Source organism: Cryptomeria japonica, chromosome 7 (genome assembly GCF_030272615.1).
Source record: "Cryptomeria japonica chromosome 7, Sugi_1.0, whole genome shotgun sequence".
NCBI lineage: Eukaryota > Viridiplantae > Streptophyta > Pinopsida > Cupressales > Cupressaceae > Cryptomeria > Cryptomeria japonica.
The window spans coordinates 106,235,081-106,257,317 of NC_081411.1; positions in this window are offsets into that span (position 1 = coordinate 106,235,081).

Here is a 22,237-nt window from a genome sequence, read left to right on the forward strand (position 1 = left end):
ATTGATGATATTATTGTTCTTATATCTATTTTTAGAGATGTGAGAGCTGATGTGTGTGAAATCAGTGTGGCAGATTCAAATTTCTGCTTCAAAGAGGACTGCACTATCAACATTTGAGATGTTGCTTTTACAACAATTCATCAAATGTTATTGATTGTAGTGTTTTGATATTTTATCTTTCCCTGGAGAAGTATTTTTTCAGTCTGCAAGTCATTGTATTTTTTTCTAGGGTAGTGTGTCATAGCCTACAAGTCTAGGTTGTAGTGAGCTTCCTTGGCTTTGAGACTAAAACAAACATTGTAAAACTATTTTTCATATAGTGTGAGTTGAATATCACCACAATTTTTCCCTCCTCGAGTTTTCCATGTAAAAATATTGATTTTCTTATGTGTTGCATGTTATTCCCATGTTATTAACTTCTGCATATGTGATTAGTTGATTGAATAACTAACAATTAATTAAATTTTAGTGTATGTTGATTCACCTCCCTCCCCCTCTTAGTATTTGGGTGTGTTTAATAGATATATCCCTCAGAATTAGTGAATGACCTATCCATTATTCTAGGTCACTTTCATAATTGTGGATTTGATCATGCATCTGTAGATCTCATATGTTCTTGAGGATATAACCTTTACTCTTGAAAAAAAATTCTTTCCTTGATGATATCAAAATTATTGGCATGATTAAATCTAAAATTATTGTAAATAATGCTATGGAAAATGGAACTATCGTGTTTTTTATTGGCCTTAACTAATTATAATGAAAGAACTAACATTTGGTATCTGTTGGTCAATATTTTATAGGTATAATTACTCAATTGTGTCAAACCATGTTGTAAGCAATGAAATTGGAAAACATAAAAAATGAAATTAAAAATATTAAACAGAAACCGAACCTTAAATAGAAAATTTAGTCCAACCTTTAGATTGAACTTCTATAGTGAATTGCTCATTAATAAATAAGGATACAACTCAATAGAATAACATTGTATTTATTAATATTAAATATTCATAAAAATAAACTTGCATGAAGACTTGATTCATGAAAATGATGAGAGGATGAGGTTATTTATAAAATTTGAGAAAAATTAATTGGTTGGATAAGGATAAGATCAAAGACCAAAGTTAACTACACTAGTTATGAAGTCTACATAAGAAAGAGGAGGAAACAATTGAATTTAATTTTTAAAACAATTGATTTTGAACTGCTAAGAGCATAATAATAATTAAATATTTAATACTTTTAAAATGATTAATGGGAGAAGTTTATAATTCAAGGATGAGATTAACTAGTGAATGAAGAAAAAGCTTATAATTTGAAGATGAAGTTAATTTGTAAGGTCGAAAATGGAAATTTTGTTAGAGAATATTTAGCTATTAGTTTCCTTTTTACAAATACTTATGTTTTTAGTTTAAGTTCACTTAGGAGTGCTTATTTTAGTTGTGTAACTATTTTAGCTTTGATGCATCTATTTTAGCTAGACTCAAGAGCTTTATTTAGCTCCTCATGCTTGCACTTTAGTTCTCTTAAATTTAGCTTTGTGCTTTCTTTATAAGCACCTAATTGTACAATTGTAACTCATTATGTATTCTTTAATTTTGAGTAATATAGCATCCATTTGTGTAGCTCTCGTCTGTGAAATGTGTTCTTGTGTTGCAAAATTCAGCATGGTATCAAAGTATCAATTCGGAAAGCCTCTTCTCAAGCTTTAAAGGTTTTCATTGCTCAAAAGTATTGCGAGGTCACAAATTTTCTTTTTTGTGGATCTAGTTGTGGGAAAAAAAATTATCAATTTTGAGGTGAAAGGGGCATCACCATCGTGTTCGTAGTGTCAAAAAATCCTAAGATCAACTATCAGTTTGTAAAAAAACAAGTGTTGAAATTTGGGGTCAAATTTGTTGAGGGCACATTTTACGAAGTGAGGTAACAAAAGAATCTGGTTACTTTGGGACAAAATCAGCATCAACATCACACTCAGAAGGCCAAAAAATCTATACACAACCTACCAAATCATCAAAGTCGAAGATTGGAAATTTTATGGTGTTTTTTTTGGATTTGTGCATCTATACAACATCGTACTTGCATGTGAAAAATAAAAAAATTGCAAGTGTAATTAAAAATTTTCATCTCCTTTTTTATTTAAAAAATAATAATCATCAAAATTAATGTGGACGCGTGATTTTTATGTGGGTTCAAATTTTTATTTAAAAAATTAAATCTAAAGTGAGGTCGATTTTTAAAGAGGCAAATTTTCTTTTTGGGTATATATGTACAACTTTTCTACAACTTATACAAGGCTTGGTTAGTGCTTACATTAGCAAGTTTGGCCATTTTTTGTTGTCCCCTAATTTTTTGGGTCTTCCTCTATTTTTGGTGATTCCTTTAAATTGAGATATTAAATTAATATTTCAAAGAATCTTTGCCACATCATCACACACCACATAAGAAAGGTGCCACATCATCGCACACCACATAAGCAAGGTGCCACATCAATAGGGTGCCAAATAAGTAGTTGGTCAATTTTTTGACCTTCCAAGCCACAAAAAGTAGGGTACAATTGTTTTCTCATAACTTGGTCATATGGGCTTTGCTTTTTGACTTTTGCATATCATTGGAAAGCTTGTTCCAATGCCAATCTATGCATCATGTTAGTTTTGTCAAATTTTGCTTCAAGTTTCTTCTACAGGACTCTAAAGTCAAACTTGTTTTTCACACTTTCAAGACCATAACTTGGGCAAATGGACTCTGTTTTTCAACTTCTGCACATTGTTGAAAATCTCTCAAAGTCACCTATTCAAATCTATAAGCATATTTTTTATATTCTCAAGTTCTTAGAGGAATTGATTTCTTGATTCCAAGCTTTATCTTCATTCTGATTGCAAGTTAGGGTTTGTGGTTTCTTTTTGTGGAGGGATCAATTTGTCTTTTTTAGATCCTCTTCACACCTCATCACTATGGTGGACTTTGTTGTTCATCTTATGCAATAACTATCAAACCTGGAAGGATTAGATGACTAAGTTGCTTATGTCTAGGGGTTTGTGGTCTACTTTGGTTGAGACCGAACCCACCTTGGATCATCTGTTTGAGGTTTTTCAGCACATAAACAAGATGGATAAGGCTATGGGGTAAAAGAACAAACTTGTGTCACCAACACAATTAAAACTATTTAACTTCGACCACATAAAAGTGGTATTTCTAAATTGAATTTCAAAATGATATGAAATGATGAAATGTAAAAATATTAATAGAGTTTATGTCTGTTATTTTTAAATTTAAAAAAACAAAAAATGATATTATTTTTTACATATTCAAAGGCAGATTTTTTATTGCTGAAAATTAGGGTTTCTAGTCAACATCACCAAAAAAAATGAAAACAAACTTATATTTTCCTTATTTTAATTTTCCAAATAGATGACATATATATATATATGCAGTGCTAAAAAAGAAATATATTTTTCTCGTAATAACATTTTAAGTCCAACATAGCTGAATTTGATAGTTTTCATTTAGCATCACCTTTCGTCTATTAAATTTATCATTATCAAAAAAAAAAAAAAACCTTTTGAAGAAGATTCTATCATCTAGTGAAATGTATGTTTTGTATAAAATTTTAAGATCGTTTATTTTTATTTTTTTAATTTCAAATCAGCCTCTTCTTGGACTTAAAAAACATGCTTGCAATATTTAAAAACAAAACATATTAAAATTAATCAAAACATTAAAAAAATTATATATCTAGAAACCTAACTTTGAGCTCTACAAAAAGGTATTTTTCAATTTTTGAAAAAAATTTAAACCTGAAGAAAAATACAACAAAAGTGGAAAGTTGTAGAATTGCAAAAAAAATGGTGATTTGGCTGCAACATCACATGACACATAGAAAGTTTTAGTCGAAACCTTTTGAAATAAATTATGGATACTTATACATGATCCATATCCATTTGAAATCATTTTGGTTGAAACGGTTCGGCTGAAACCTATGTGCCATTAGGCACGTGTGTGTCATTGAGCACCACATGGCCACCAAATAGTTTTGGTCAAACCTATTTCAGTCGAAACTATTTAGTTGGCCTCAAGTGCAACATAGATTTGTGCTTTCGCCCTATATGATTGATTACCATACATGTTTTCAACAATCTTTTTTTTCACATTGAGTCGTGCACTACTCTACCACTGGGGCTTCACTTAGTGAGCCTAGGTTATAGCACCTATGTTCATGGGATACTAAAGAATCCCCTTATTTTCAAAAATAATTGCCCTACACTCCTTTTTTGTCACCCCCTCCCAATACATAGTCTAAATTAAAAGCCCTCCTATTTTCGCTGGATATTGTATTTTTTCATAGCCCGAATTAAAAAAATCTCCTATTTTCACTTATAGGTAATATATTGTACCCTCATTTTTGGGATAATAAACCCCCTAATATGAATGCACATGATAGAATATTGCCTAGATAGTGAAGCCTTCGTGTACTATGTGAACCATGTCAACTAGCTTCAAGATCCTTTTTTGGAAAGTTAATGAGTTGTGGGAAATGCAGCTAGCGATGGAGTTGACCACATTGGTGCTTGATTTATTTCCCACTATTGAGGACTTTAAAGAGAAGTTCAAATCTCTTAGATCTTTGTTGAAAGGTTGTGATAAGGATAAATATGACAAGGAGTGTGCCTACTTGATCTTTCCTAAGATTCAAGGGCCTTTCCAAGTCTTCGCTTCTATATTTTATGCCTCCATGGATGCTTCATGAGGGTTTCACTGAGTAGGCAATATTATATCACATGTATTCATATTGGAGGGTTTAATATCCAGAAAATAAAAAACAATATATTGCTTATTTTGTAAAAATAAAGAGGTTTTTAATTTGGACTATGAAAAAATACAATAGTTTATGAAAATATGGGGGGGTTTAATTCAAGTTGTGTACTGGAAAGGGGTACAAAACTAGAGTTTAGGGCAGTATTTTTTGAAAACAGGGGGATTATATAGTATGTCATGAAAGCACATGATATAACCTAGGTTTACTAAGTGAAGACCCTATGGGATGCTTTGGGTACAACTTTCACTTTTCCCTGTTTTGAGTTCTTCTGTGAGTGGTTGACATGGGAGCTCAGGCTTTGTAGACTCAGCGTGATTCACTTTTAGGATTGTTATCCTGGGCCTTGGTTGCTCAAGCCTTTAAGAGAAAACAAAAGAAAAAGTTGAAGCCTAAGACACAATCTTCATTGAGTAGTAAGAGTCCCTCTGAGCCTCGTCAACAATTAGATCAAACATCCAAAACCACTCCACAGCCTATTAATTCTTCTAATTTTGGTGAGTATTCCTCCAAGAGGAACAAGAAGTTTGGTGAACCTTGCAATTTTTGTGGCTAGATGTTGCAAGAGACTAGAGGCTTTAGAGCAAGCCATGCAACATCATATTTCAGCCCCTTGGTCTTCTTCCTCAAATAAAGGCAAAGGTCAAACTCTTTTTGTAGGAGCCTTGTCTCTAGATGCTACATAAATACTTGATTCTATTGCTTCTCATAGTATGAAACACTCTCAAGATCTCATTGATTCTCTTTAGATTGTAGCACTACACATATTGCAGTGGGGGATTCTACTAAACTTTCAATTGTTGGTTCAAGCCTTATTCAACTTGAGAATGGCTATCTTTGGGGTGTTCTTTTTGCTCCTGAGATCTCCCACAACCTTCTCTTAGTGTATCAAATTTGTCATTATGGCACGAGGAACATAGTTGAGCTCACACCACATGATGTGATTATTCAAAACCTCCAAGTTCCTAATGTTATTGTGGCTACTAGGAGTGTTGATCATGCATATCAATTATACCACTTTGATGGGTTTAAGAGTCCAACACCTAATGGTTATTCCTTCATAGCTCATGCAAATTCGGTGAGCAAACTTTAACATGAATGTTTTGGTCATTCCAAATATAGGTATCTACAATAGATGAGCACTCAATATTTGGTGCTTGACCTACCTCAGATTTCTTGCACTAATGGTGTTTGTTGAGGTTGTGTACTTGGTAAGCATCAGAAGGATTTCTTTCCTATGGATAGAGCCCATTGTGCTAAGGCACCCATGGAGTTAGTTCACAGCGACCTCATGTCCTTTCTGACTCTATCTTTTTGGGGGGCCAAGTATGTGCTCATATTCATTGATGACTTCTCTGGGGATACATGGGAGTACATTCTAAAGTACAAGAGTGATGTATTTGATTTATTCAAGAGGTATAAGGCATTTATGGACAAGGAGTATGGTATTTCTATCAGGAAGATACACACACATAATGGGGTGGAGTAAGTCAACCAAGCATTTTTGGGACTTTTATATTAAGCATGGAATTCTTCATCAACTTATATTTCCTTATACACTGCAATAGAATGGTGTTGCCGAGAGGAAGAACAAAACACTACAGAAGATGGCTAATTGCATGATTTATTCTCAAGATATGGATACAACCTTTTGAGTTGAGGGGGTGAATTATACTAATTACATTTAGAATCGAATGTCTCACAAGGCATTGCGATGAATGATTCCTGAGGAGTCTTGGTCCCATTTCAAGCCTGAGTGTCTTCATTTAGAGTTTTTGGGAGTGCGGCTTAGGTATTTATTTCAGATGCACAAAAGGAAAGCCATGGAGAGGAAGATTCAACCTTTTATTTTTGTTTGCTACTATGAGGATTCTAAGGTGCATGGGTTGTTTGATATTGTTTCCAAAGAGGTCTTGTTTCAGAGAGATGTCTAGTTTGATGAGCGTTATCCTCTAATGGACTTTCCATCACTAGATTCTCTGTCACTTCCTACTCCTATATACCTTGAGGATTCTTTGCCTTTTGAGGATGAGGAAGGCATTCCAGTTCAACCCCCACCACTTGTCCAACCACTTCCTAATTGGTCTCATAGTACTATTGAGGTAGTAGGAGATTGGGTAGGTTATCCTTCAAATTCTCATCACACTCGTTCACATAGTTCTAGGGTCTCTCTTGTGAGTCAGGCTATTTTAGTTGATCCTCAAAGGTTTTTAGATGCAATAGGTATTCCAAAGTAGGATTGTGCTATGGTAGAGGAGTATTATTCATTAATGAAGAACCACAATTGGGATCTTATTCCTCTTCCTCGGGGAAGAAAATTGGCGTGATGCAAGTGGGCGTATTGTACCAAGTATGTTGTAGATGGTTCTATTGATAAGTACATGGCTTGTCTTGTTTCTAAGAGGATTTTGCATGTTGAGGGCAATGATTATTCTGAGACTTTTGCCCCTATTTCCAAGATGGATTCTATTCACCTTATACTTTCTCTTGCAACTTCATAGGGATGGTCAATTTATCAAATGGACATGAAGAGTGCCTTCTTGCATGGTGATCTTCATGAGGAGATCTATATGGCATAACCATAGCATTTTTTGTAGGAATCTTCACTTGTTTGCAAGATTCGACATTCGTTGTATGCTCTCAAACGAGCCCCTCAAGCTTGGTAGGAGAAGGAGGACACATTCTCGCTTTCTACTAGTTCCACACATTTCCATGTTGATCCGCAGTTTACACTTAGCGTTAGGAAAGAGATCTTTTGATATTGGTCTTATATGTGGATGATTTGATTCTTACTAATAGTTTTTCTTCTATGATTCAAAGTATTCAGAGAGAATTTATGGACTAGTTTGTCATGGAAGATCTTGGTCTTTTGCATTACTTCCTTGGTTTTTTAAGTTACTTAGTCTTCAAATGTGATTTCTATTTGTCAATAGAAGTATGCTCTTGATATGCTTCAAATATTTGGCATGCTTGATTGCAACCCTGCCCCCATACCATGTCAGTTAGGGATTGTGTTATCTTCCAGTTGTTTTACTCCTTCAGTTGATGTTACATTGTATAAGTAGTTGGTTGGTAGCCTTTTGTACCTAACACACACTTTTCTTGATATTTCCTTTGAAATTGGTCTAGTCTCTCATGATCCACATGAGAGTCATTGGACAGTTCCCAAACATATCATGAGGTACAGCCAGGGTACATTACACTTTGGCATTTATTATACATCAGGAGACTCTAGGATTGTTGGCTTCACTAACTTAGATTGGGTTGGTGACATTAGTGATCAAAAGTCTACATATGGATTTCCTTTGTTGTCTCGGTTCTGAGCCCATTACATGGTCTTGCAAGAAGGAATATGCAATTGCATTATGTGTTGGACATTGTTGCTGCTAGGATATGTTGTTGTCATTGATGTCAACATATTTCTGCTCCGGTGATTGTAGATTGGTTCATTAGGATTATTCTTTTTTGTATGGATTATTTATATTATCACTATATTCTTCTATATTGGTTTTGGTGATTCGGGAAGCTTAATTGATCATATCATATGATCTTGTTTTCCAGTTTGTTTTTCTGATCAATGCTTTGCAGAGTTTAGTATCTCCTCTGGTATAATCCAGTGTGATCAGATCTTGAGATGAGTCCTTTGGAGATTGTTTTGGATGGTCTTATGTATCTTCATTTCATATGGTTCATTATTTGGTGCTCCACAAGTTATCTTTCTTCATGGCAGTTGATGTTGTTTGAGTGTTCTTGAGTTTCAGAAGTTGATAGATGAAGATTTGATAAGTGGTGTTGGCGCAGTTGTTTATGATGATTCTAACATGCTTTTTGGTGTTTCCTAATTGTGTCCTATTTGTTTTGATGATCTGCATGGATTGTTGAGCAAGTTTTTGGTGATTTGTTGAATTGGTGATGTTCTTCGTGTTATGTGGTTTTCTCGATGGTGTAGCCTATTGCGATTTATCTTGGCATGATTTCTAATGAAGATGAGCATTTAAGAATTTGATTTAGGTTCATTTTATGTCATGTATATCAGTATATTATTCTGATGGCTGATCTTTGTATCATGTGATGTAATTTTGTAATTGTGAGTTAAGGGTTTAGCTAACCTTGTTATCAAGGTTGATGAATTGTACAAATAGGTGATATTGTCATTTATTTTTGGTATCAAGGTTGTGTTTGCATTATCAAAGAGTGGTGTATGTGTGAACAAGTGATTAATCCTTTGACATTGTGATTGAGCAAAGATTTGTGTTGCAGAGAAAATAATTGTGCTTAACTAGAACTGTCATCAGTCATTTGGAGATGTTTTTATTGTAGTTCATTTCTTTCGGGTTGTAGTCCAAATCTTGTTGTAAGTCAGTGAGACTTCCCTTAGGGTTGTAGCCTTCCAAGTTATCATATTTGAGCAGTGAGCTCTAGGCAGTGTGCCTGAATGCATGTGCATTCCCCATTATAATAATTACACATACTACTGCAGAGTATCATCTTATTGTGGGTAGGTTCCCACTATGGTTTTTCCGTTAACCGGGTTTTCCACGTCAAAATCTTTATGTTGTGTGTTGTGCTATCAATTTTTTTATCTTTTTTATTATTGCAATTTATCAAATATGTATTTGTGGTTAAGTTTGTAGATCCAATGAAAACTAATTCATCCCCCCTCTCATTTTTCCTTCATTGTTGTTTCCAACATTATCTTCTTCTGAGACTAAGTATCAAGCAACAATTCTTGCTAGCCAAGAATTTTTATGGCTTTGTCGGTTGTTGATAGAGTTTATTTTTCCTTCTAATAGTCCCACTATTCCTTGGTGTGAAAATCAAAGTGTCACAACCTAGTGGACTATTAGCAAACTAAGCACATTGAGATCCACATGCACTTCAATCGGCAGTTGATTTAAGATGATCTTCTCAGCTTGGATTGCATACCTATAGAGGAGAAGGTTGCAGACATCTTCACTAAACCCTTTGCATCCCCATGTTATGTTCAATTGTGATTGATTCTTGGGGTGAAGGAATTTGTCCTTTAGGGTCTATCTGAGACCTTCCTTTTTTAGCAATTCATGTTTTCATGCATTGCATCTCTCACTTTTGGAGATATTTTTTTTCCCACGTGGTTTTTCTCCTTTTATTTGCTTAAAAGACTTCATTAGTTTTCAAATGGTTACCTAATCAGGCCTTTTGTTGTTGGGGCCCATTTTTGCATTCATGCATTTAGAGTTTTACTCACCCTATGTTTCTTTCAAGGGGGGGTGTTAGAGCATATTTAACTCTTAGTTGCTTTTTTACAACTAGTTATGTTTTTTTGGTTTTTTGCTTAGGTTCACTTTGGAGTGCTTATTTTAGCTCAGATGGGGCAAATAATATAAAGTGGCCTATATAAGAGTAGGGGCTCACCGATAATAATTATAGTACATGATGATGCAATTTATGATGCTTATGATATGGATGCAAATATGTATGTAATGAAATGCAATGTTTTTGTTCTTTTATGGGTTTATATGCAGATGAGTATATGGTAATGATATGACATGATTATTTACAGGATGAGATGCATGATGTGTTATTATTTTGGCATTTTATGTTATATATGAGAATGCAGATACTAACTAATGATATACTCAAGATGCAATGCAATTGTGATATCTATATGTATGTATGAAATGAGATATACTATCATGTGATGATGCAGGTGCAATCTACATGAAATGGAAATATTTTTGGCATGTCATTATATTCAATCATGTGATAGTGGGCTGCATGGACTCAGGAAGGACAATGGAGGCCACTAGTGGTGATATTTTAGCAACATTTCTTGGATCTTCTCATATTACTAGTACAGGAATATTTCTGGACAAATTTGTGGTGACTCGTGATCTTGTTCCCATAAAGATAGAGAAGGTTCCAAGTACTTTAAAATATTTATTATATATAGTCCAATTGTAATTTACTCATTGATCACTCATTTTGGACTAATGATCCCATGATTTTTTTGTAGGCAATGATATTTTTTATAAACATATAAATGATATTACATTGGAGATCTTCGAGCCCACCATATGTAAACGGTGGAATGCCTAAAATAAACTATTAAAGATGAACTCATAAACTGTTTGGCTATGTTGTTCGAAAATGACACATTCAACAAAACCAAGGTCCTTTAGAAAGCTAGCATATATCTAAAGTACATGAGGGACCAATATAGTACACATTTAGAAAAGAAAAAAAAGTATGAGCGTCCCCCCATGATTCCAGAGAGGGAGTGGAAGGGCCTGGTTTTGGATGGAAATAAGAAAGCTGAAAAGAGAAAAGGACATACACCACCAGGTGAAGGAAGGTATGTGATACTATTAACAATGTAATTATGTACTAATTACTCTTTAATTTACATAATCTAACATAATTCAAACTTTTCATAGGCCGCCCGACACATCAAAGGCAACTAAGGCAAGACAAGAAAAGCACGGGCAACACAAACTTGACTCTGGTGGTTATATGAAAGTTGCCACATGAATTGTAAATATCAATAAATAAAATATCGCATCAAAATAATGAATTGCACACATTTTTTTTTAATCAAACAATAGAAGCAAAATTCATGATATTAAGAAAAAATGCAAGGCTCTGAATTCAATAGAGTACCCACAGAAGATGACATGAAAATTATCTTCTAGCAAGGCTATGGAGACGTGGCTAAATGCCTAAGAGAATTGAGTGGGAAAACACAAGATTCTAATTCATCTGTCACACAGGTAAATAAGCTAAATGAAAATTATTTAAAATTGAATACTTGAGCAATAATCTCATCGATGTTAATTTTCAATATAAAGTGACTATATTTGTTTTAAATAAGAAAGAAATGATAATAATGCATGTGGCATTGGAATGCACCCTGCTAAGGGTGGAACACAACCTGCACATGATGAAGGTTGTGGTGTGCATCTTGGTACTGGAGGTATTCATGTGTTATACAAAAAAGTTTATGTAATTATTAATACAATTAAAAATCTTTAATTGAAATTGGTGTAGTAATTATTGTAACCTTTTTTGTTTTTATTTTAGAGCATTTAGAGCATGGTGAACAAGTGGAGCATGATCAGGGTAGACAACATCAGGAATGTGATGTGCCCCCATCAGATAAAGAGGACCATTGTTATTTCTTTAAACGAATTTAATTGCAATTGGTGTATTGATTAATGTAACCTTTCATGTGTACGTGTTTCAACTCCAGAGGATTTAGAGGGGGTTCAACATGTTGAGGATGAGAGTAGACAAAAAGATCAGAAGATGATGTGGCCCCATCAGGTAAAGAGCACCCTTGTAATGTTCTTTTAATTAATGAAATACTTGTAACAATAATAAAAAATCTTATGAATTTAACCCATTTCTTTGTTATTGCAACAGAGCCCCCATTGGCCTAGGCATCCTCATCGTGAGTACAGGGCTAGGCATACATTAAGATCATAAGAAAAGGGCACAACAACTAAAGAGGGGAAAAATGATGAAGAAAATGATGCTCCACTTAGTGTCTACTTAGCTTCAAAAAAAAAATGATTGTAATCATATTATTTGTTAATGAATGAATTTTATGTGTTAATGAATGTAATTATGTGTTAATGAATGTTAATGAATGTTGATGAATGTTACGTGTTAATGAATGTTAATTAATGTTATTTTATAATGAAAGAATGTTATATTTTATTAATGGATGAAATAATGAATGAATGTTATATGTTAATGAGGAATTTAGAGTGATGTTGGGGGGGGGGGGGTGGCAAATGAGCTTCCACCTTCACATGGTTGGCCCTGTTAAGTAGAGAATATTAAACTATTTTTGAAACAAACAGAATCTCAATAAGGTAACACACTTTTAAATATTTCATTATGCTCCACTATTGATCTTATTGAATAATATGTATTGAATCTTAATTCTAGAGTCCAACAAAGCCAACATGAACAACAACACGAAGTTACTTAGTGGAGACCATCAAAGGTAAGGTCCTTGAATAAGATTTTGTTGTTTATATTTATATTGTTGATTATAAAAAATAGATTTTGTTGTTTATATTCATATTGCTGATTATATAGGCAAATGTACATTTAACTTTTTAAAAGGGTAGTCACCAAATACACCAAATAGTTGTCCAAGTCTGAGATCAAAGATTAGCAATTAGGTGTCACCAAATACACCAAATACTTGTCTAAACAAGGGCTAGAACCCACTATGAAATATAGTTTATACTTGTCCTTGAACTAAGAACTTCAATATTTTAATGGACTACATAGGGCACTCCCTTAAAAAATGAGCCGACTTCACATGAAATTGGTCTAAGGTAGAAATAACGGTAAAAGGAACATCTAAGCTTTTAAATTCAACTTTAACTTGAGGGTGATGGAACCAATGGTGGGACAAGTGAAACCATCATGCACCTTAATCAAGACTTTGGATTTATCATAATTGTCTCAATAAAATGTATATCTGAGAAGATATTCTTTTGTATTCATATTAGCCATACGTAGTGGATCAATAAGCACCCTACATGTGGGTTTTTCATTAGATATAGTAGTAATGTATATTGGTCCATCAGGTGTATGCTTTGAGTTACCACTTTGGGTAAAGGTAATATTAGGTTCAATCTTAGGTTTCAGTCTATCTTATTTAGGAATTGATTCCATCACATTCACTAGATGTTCAACTCAATTGGTAACTCCAAGGGTCACCTTTTCATACTAGTGACTACTTTCAATCTTATGAATATCATTGTCCTTTGATAAGGCATTTTATTCATTGACATTGAAATCAGTCCCTAATGCCTTTATCATGACTAGATTTTGTGATGCTATACATTGTCTTGTGTTTTTTCTTTCCTAACAACCATATTTGCTCATACACCTCTTAATTACTTTAATGCTTATCTTGGTTCTATGTTGAGGCTTTAAACTATCAATATAGCTTGATCTTTGATATTTTGTGACAATGGTTGCATTATGTTGTGACTGATACTCTTGATAGTCTATATAACTATGAATTGTCATTTTGTTTAAATGATGTTACTATTTTCACTGTGTATTATAGGTCTATAAGGGTTTGGGACTATCAAAGATTTATTCATAATGCTGCTACGATACTATCATGTTCTCATTCATCTAAACCTTATAGCCCTTTAACCCTAGATCATTGTAACTGCCTTTGGCCCTTTTGGAATTTGATCAAATCCTTACTTGGGTAAAATTGTTAACTACTTCTACTCTCTATCATTAACTTGCTACAATTTTTTTTGTTCCAATCCTTGTATATGAACATCTTTTCTTATGGACTGTGAGAGGTCACTTTGTGGTTTGAGATCTTTATAATCTTAGTGTGTTGCTATGATTGTAATCTTTGCATCTCACTCTCATATCCATGCTTTATCAAGCTCTTCATTACCCAAATAGTCCCTCTTAGTTGTGTTTGTATATAGTTAGAATATATGCGATTGTTGATTTTGTATATTGTTAGAATATATAGTTTACCATAGTTAGTCAGTCATTGAGGTAAGGAGTTATATAGGGGTAGTTCAATATTTGAGAAAGCTTATCAAATCATATTCCATATTTGCAATGCTTTATATTCCTTGATAGCAATTTTTTTTTTTTTTAAATATAGCCTGTGCGTCGGAATTCTGACGGACATTCCCAACATAGGCCCTAATGAGAGTGTTGTATCTGTGACAAAATATTTTGTCACAGTCACAACACTCTCATCAGAGCTTCCTTGAAAGGACACTATGTTTCGACAGGAATGTTGTAACTGTCATGAAACATTTTGTTGCAGGTGCACCATTCCCATCGGAGATTCCTTGCATTTTTTGTCTAAATTTTGACAAAAAAGGGTACTATGCTCCGACAGGAATGTTGTACCTATGACAAAAAATTTCATTGTAGGTTCACCATTCTCGTCAGAGCATAATGCCCTGTTTTGTCAGAATTCCGATAAAAAACCTAGTGTTGTTGGCATAAGATGAACCGGTATGATGATATGATGATAATGTATGTTGTCATTGATGTCAATAAGTGCAGATGAAGCAGTATGATGAGATGAAGTGAACCGGTGTCGGGGTTTCACTAAGTGTGACTACCGGTTGGTAGTCTTAGCTCTAGGGTTTTCAGTTTGGCAATCTAGCTTGTGCGATGCAACCGGTGGCATTCTGTGATGAGTTAGCTAAGAGATGAGGATGAGATCGAGATGCCATGTCATTTTTGTATGCGTGAAGGATTTCATTGAGGATCTTGCATGTGAAGATCAATTGCATTAAATGTGTACCTCGGGAATGATCATTCTTCTTAGCGGTATGAGAAGAGAGCGTGATGGGTTACTAATTCCCATATGCGGTGAAGAATGGACGATGCAAATTGTCTTGTGATTTGTTTGAAAAATTTTTAATCTATGTAAAGTGTTTGGACAGTCAGGATTGGACCGCTTGTATTGTAAACCTAAAATGCTTAGGGTTTAGGTTTTATGCCATTGACCTAATTGTTGTCTATAAGATCAATGATGTTTGTTATTGTTCGATTTGGCAAATGTTGTGTGTGTATTCGAGTGATGAGATACTTGCCAGACCGGTGAGTGGAAAACTGCAAAGTGTGATTGTATAGTAGAGGAGATGAAAAGGATTTGCCTTGGCATGTAGTGTTGTTATCAAATCAGAGCTTTACCTGTTGTCTTCTAGCCATTTCAACAATTGAAAAATCCCTTTACCGGGTAGCTTTCGCATGCTTATTGTAAATCCTCTAACCAGGTGACTGAAGATCATTGAGTTCTTCAAATCCTCTAGTGGGGTAACCTTTAACAGGGTTTCAACATTTAATAGGGTATATAACCATCCCTTAACCGGGTGATCTTTAACAGGATCGGTTCCTAATAGAAGCCTATTGTAAAGTCTTTAACCAAACTAGGCTTCTAATAGAGAGAGCTTCAAAAGACTTCAAAAACAAGCTTGTGGGTATTCATCCCCACCGTGGTTTTTCCCATTTGGGCTTCCATGTGAAAAATCTATGTCTTATGAGTTGTGCATTTTTCATGTGATGATTAAGCAGCATTTGTTTAGTTGAATATGCATGCAAAGCTAATGGCTATGGTATTGTTGATACTACACATGCATGAGTATATTGGTGAAGTAGTTATCAAGTGTTGAATGTTATTTGAGGTATTCAACTTTACTAGTTTTGTTGTCTGAAGTCTCACTGTGTTTAACCGGTATTACCATGGTTAAGTTCAGTAATGAAGACAACCAGTTAGCATTGTTTTAACTTGATAAGTTGTCAAAGAAGTTTTTGTTTGTACTGATTCACCCCTCTACCCCCTCTCAATACCGATTAGGGTATTTGTTGTTCATCATTATTCATCAATTAGTACCAAAGCAACTCCAAGTCCTTGGTGATATAAGCTTAACCGCTCGAGGTAAAAGATCATGTTGTAATGATGAAGAGGGAAGTTCCTAAGTTCAATAGAGATAACTTCAAAATATGGAAGGATAGAATGAATATTTACATCAATAATTTGGGTGCTCAACACTGGAGCTATGTTGAGAATGCCTATGTGATCCCCACTGTCACTCTGACCGATGATCAAAAAAAGAGAGATTCAAGAAAATGGGCAAGTCATGGAAGCCCTTATTAGCAACATGTCTGATATTGAGTTCATTGATGTACAAGATAAGGACACTCCTAAGGACGTATGGGATGCACTGGAAACCATTTATGGTGGTGATGGGCATGTCAAGCAAGCTAAGGAAGAGAGCCTTAGAGGAAAAATTGAAGACATGAGGATGATTGAAGGAGAGACCACTCAACAATATGGCATAAGGATTAAGACTGTTATTGGGAATATCAAAAGCACTGGTGGAACGATTGAGGATGCCATCGTTGTCAGTAAATTTTTGAGATCATTGTTACCAGTCTATGCAATCAGAGTTGCTTCTATTCAAGAGCTAAGGTCTATTGACAAAACCAAGGTATCCTTAAACTGTATCATTGCAAAGTTGACTGCATATGAGTTGAATAGCTATGATGGGAGTGTTCAGAAGACTGAGTCGGCCTTTAGAGCATCTATTGCACCATCCAAAAAATGAAAAGAGATAGGTACCAGTTATGAATCCAGGCAATACAGAGATATGGATGATGAAGAAATTTTGATGGAGTTTGAAGCTCTTCTTTCTAAAAGACTTCCGAAAGGAACCGGTAAATACAGAGGTAAGCTTCCTCTAAAATGTTTTTCCTACAATAAGATAGGACATATAGTTGTTAACTGTCCTAACAATGATAATAAGGATAAATAGGAGAGGTTTAGAAAGTATAAAGGAGGAGGCAGAAGAAATTGTCTTGTTTAGTGGATGAAGGTGTTACCGATGAAGAATCTGAGGATGAAGAGAATGAGGACATAGTGTTTGTAGTTGTAAAGGAAGAAGTGTCTGACAAGAAATCCCTTGTCTCTTGCATTGACAACTCTAATGAGTGGATTATTAATAGGGGTGCTCTTACCACATGACTGGTGAGCGGAGAAAGTTTCTGTCTCTGGAAGAATATGATGGTGGTGTTGTCCAATTTGGCAACGATGCACCATGTATGGTGAAAGGTAAAGGATCCATCTCACTGAATGGAAAGAGAAGTGTGGATGATATCTACTGGGTAGAAGGTCTTAAGCATAACCTTTTGAATGTTGCTCAGCTAAATGACAAAGGACTCACTCTGGAGTTTAAAGGTGGAGTCTGCAGTATAATTGTAAAGAGTGGTGAACTTATTGCCACTAGTAAGTAGACTAGAGGTAACTTGTTTCAGTTGAATGCCAAGATTAGTGAGTGTCTGATGGCTAAGTTTGATGACATTTGGATATGGCATAGGAGACTTTGTCATATAAACTTTGACAATATTGTTAAAGCAAGTAAGATCAAGGCAGTAAGAGGATTGCCTTTGCTGAACAAACCAAAGAATTCCTTGTGCAGAGAATGTCAACTTGGGAAGATGTCTTCCTCAACTTTCAAAGGTGTCTTTTTCAGCAAAGAACTTACTTGATCTTGTGCACACCGGTCTGTGTGGTCTAATAAAAACTAGAAGTATTCAGGGAGATAGGTATTTTATGATTCTTACTGATGACTGCTCAAGAATGATGTGGGTCACATTATTGAAAGACAAGTCTGAGGCATTTGGAAAGTTCAAAGCCTTTAGAGCATTGGTAGAGAAGGAAAGTAGCCAAAGGATAAAATGCCTGAGAACTAATCAAGGAGGTGAAATCACTTCTGATGAATTCAACAAGTACTATGAAGAGAATGGTATCAAGAGGCATCTGTTAGCCCCAAGGACACCACAACAGAATGGCATAGAAGAAAGGAATAACAGGACTGTAGTTGAAGCGGCCAGAACAATGTTGATCCAAGGAAAGCTTGCTCACACTTTTTGGAGAGAAGCGGTGAGCACTACAGTCTATACTATGAACCGGGTACTCATCAAGAAAGGTAAAGATAAAACCCCTTATGAGTACTAGACTAGGAAGACTCCCACTATGAGTTATTTTAAAGTATTTGGCAGTAAGTGTTATATCAAGAGAGGTGAGCATCTGAGCAAGTTTGATGCTAAATGTGATGAACGAATATTTCTAGGATATTCCACTAAGAGAAAATCTCTCAAATGCTACAATAACAAAACTCGGAAAATTGTTGAGAGCATCAATGTTAGGGTTGATGAATCCCTTGAGAAACCTGAGGATATCAGCAACAAGCAAGTGGAAGATGAACCGGGTGTAGCTTTCTGGGAACCGGTTAAGAAATAATCAAGAAAAGACCTCAGTGTTCCTGTACTGGTAGAAGAAGAAGAAGAAGAAGAAGAAGAAGAAGAGTGAAACTACATCATGATCCGATGTAGGGATACTCATAAGAAGAAAGGTGAAAGAGAACTCTTGCATGATTTATGAATTTGAGCCTAAGACTACTAGAGAAGCACTTACAGAAGAAGAAGAAGAGTGAAACTACATCATGATCCGAAGCAAATCATAGGAGATAAAGATGCAGGGATACTCATAAGAAGAAAGGTGAAAGAGAACTCTTACATGATTTCTGAATTTGAGCCTAAGACTACAAGAGAAGCACTTACAGATGAAGATTGGATTAAGGCAATGAAAGAGGAGCTAGACCAGATTGAAAAGAACTCAACATGGTCTACCCAGACCGGAACACAAGAATGTCATAGGTACTAAATGGGTCTTAAGAAATAAGTTAAATGAAGAAGGCACAACTATAAGGAACAAGGCAAGACTTGTATGCAAGGAATACACTCAGGAAGAAGGAGAAAACTATGGAGAAACCTTTCCCCTAGTGGCTAGACTGGAAGGTGTTCGAATGCTACTTGTATTTGTAGCATTTAAGGGATTCAAGGTATATCAAATGGATGTGAAATTTGCATTCTTGAATGGAATCCTCGAAGAAGAAGTGTATATAGAGCAACCAGATGGGTTTTCCCTATCTAGGATAGTAACATGGTGTGTAGATTACACGGCCCTATATGGATTAAAACAAGCACCAAGGGCATGGTATGAATGATTACACTCTCATCTTGTGAAGATTGAATTTGAGAGAACAAGTGAGGACAACAACATCTACCTGAAATCTGAAGGTGATCAGATTCTGATCTGTGAAGTGTTTGTAGATGACATAATCTTTGGAGGAGATGATGAAATGAGCCATGCATTTGTAGATGTAATGAAGAAAGAGTTTGGGATGTCTCTGATTGGAGAGATAAAATTCTTCCATTGGTCTATAGATTCAACAGATGAAAAAGGGTATCTTTATTACCCAGTCCAAGTATGTCAAAGAGGTATTGAAGACTTTTGGCATGGAGGAGAGAAAACTGGTTGGTACACTAATGGTGAGCGGCTGCAAATTGACTAAGGAAGATTATTCAGTATTGGTGAATGAGAAGGAGTATCGGTCAATGATCGGTAAGATGCACTATGTGGTACACAGCAGATCGGATATTGCTCATGTAGTGGGCATAGTAGCTCATTTTAAGAAAAGTCCTAGAGACTCTCACTTGGTAGCTGTCAAGAGGATTCTTAGATACCTGAAAGGAATAGTTGATTATGGATTGTGGTATCCATACAATGGTTACTTTAATCTCAAACTATATACCGATGTCGATTGGGTAGGTAATGTATACGACCGGAAGATCACAATCGATGGAGCATTCTTTCTTGGTGGAAGACTAGTCTCATGGATGAGTAAGAAGCAGAGTTGTATTTCCTAGTCCACAGCTAAAGTAGAATATGTGGCAGCATTTATGAACTACACACAAGCAATCTAGATGAAACATGTATTGGAAGGTTTCAAAGTACCTATTTCTGAACCGGTAAATATATTTTGTGACAACACAAGTGCAATAAATATTTCCAAAAATCTAGTATTGCATGCTAGAACTAAGAACATTGAGCTTAAGTACCACTTCTTGAGAGAGAAGGTTCAAAATAAGGAGGTTGTATTAGAACATGTTTCCAGTAAGCAGCAGCTCGCAGACATATTCACTAAGCCCTTACCGAAGACTACATTTATCTATTTGAGAGGTGAATTAGGGGTTCTGCCCCTTCATGAAGTCAACTAAAGTTGTGTGCTCCACATCAGTTAGGTACTATAGTGTAAAATCTTTCAGGATTGATGTGTTGAAGGATGCTACTCCATAGGGGGAGCATCATAGTGGATAATGGAAGCTTGTGCCTCCACTTTGGCATTGTTGTCAAAGGGGGAGAAGATATTTGATGATGTATGGGGGAGAAGATATCTGATGATGAAGATATATGTTATAGATGCACTGGTCTATGTTGTTTATAGTTGCAATGCTACACTAAGTATTGCCATCAATGCCAAAGGGGGAGATTGTTGGCATATGATGAACCGGTATGATGATATGATGATAATGTATGTTGTCATTGATGTCAATAAGTGCAGGTGACCCGGTATGATGAGATGAAGTGAACCAGTGTTAGGGTTTCACTAAGTGTGACTATTGGTTGGTAGTCTCAGCTCTAGGGTTTCTGGTTTAGCAATCTAGCTTGTGTGATGCAACCAGTGACATTCTGTGATGAGTTAGCTAAGCGATGAGGATGAGATCAAGATTCCACATCAGTTTTGTACGCGTGAAGGATTTCCTTGAGGATCTTGCATGTGAAGATCGATTGCATTAAATGTCTACCTCATGAATGATCATTATTCTTAGCAGTATTAGAAGAGAGCATGATGGGTTACTGATTCCCATATGTGGTGAAGAATGGACGACGCAGATTGTCTTGTGATTTGTTTGAGATTGTTGTATTCTATGCAAAGTGCTTGGATGGTCAGGATTGGACCGCTTATATTGTAAACCTAAAATGATTAGGGTTTATGCCACCAACCTAATTGTTGTCTATAAGGTCGATGATTTGTGTTATTGTTCGAGTTGGCAAATATTGTGTGTGTATCCGAGTGATGAGATACTTGCCAAACCAGTGAGTGGAAAAATGCAAAGTGTGATTGCAGAGTAGAGGAGTTAAAAAGGATCTGCCTTGGCATGTAGTGTTGTTATCAGATTAGTGCTTTACCTGTTGTCTTCTGACCATTTTAATAGTTGGAAAATCCCTTTACTGGGTAGCTTTAACAGGCTTATTGTAAATCCTCTAACCAGGTGACTCAAGATCATTGAGTTCTTCAAATCCTCTAGCAAGGTAACCTTTAACGGGGTTTCAACCTCTAATAGGGTATATAGCCATCCCTTAACCGAGTGATCTTTAACAAGATCGATTCCTAACAGAAGCTTATTGTAAAGTCTTTAACCGGACTAGGCTCCTAACAGAGCGAGCTTCAAAAGAGTTCAAAAACAAGCTTGTGGATATTCATCCCCACCATGGTTTTTCCCATTTGGGTTTCCACGTGAAAAATCTATGTGTTATGAGTTCTGCATTTTTCATGTGATGATTAAGCAACATTTGTTTAGTTGAATATGCATGCAAAGCTAATGGCTATGGTATTGCTAATACTACACATGCATGAGTATATTGGTGAAGTAGTTATCAAGTGTTGAATGTTATTTGAGGTATTCAGCTTTACTGGTTTTGTTGTCTCAAGTCTCACTATGTTTAACCGGCATTCCCATGTTTAAGTTCAGTAATGAAGACAATCGGTTAGTATTGTTTTAACTTGATAAGTTGTCGAAGAAGTTTTTGTCTGTACTAATTCACCACCCCTCTTAGTACCGATTAGGGTATTTGTTGTTCATCATTATTCATCAATTGCATCATTCGTCGGAAGATTGGCGACTTCATCGGAATTCCAATGAATTAGACTGCCACATTATGTGTCAACTTCCAACAAAGAAGGCATCGGAATTCTGATGAACCTATGTCCGTCAAATAACACGATGAAATTTGAGCGA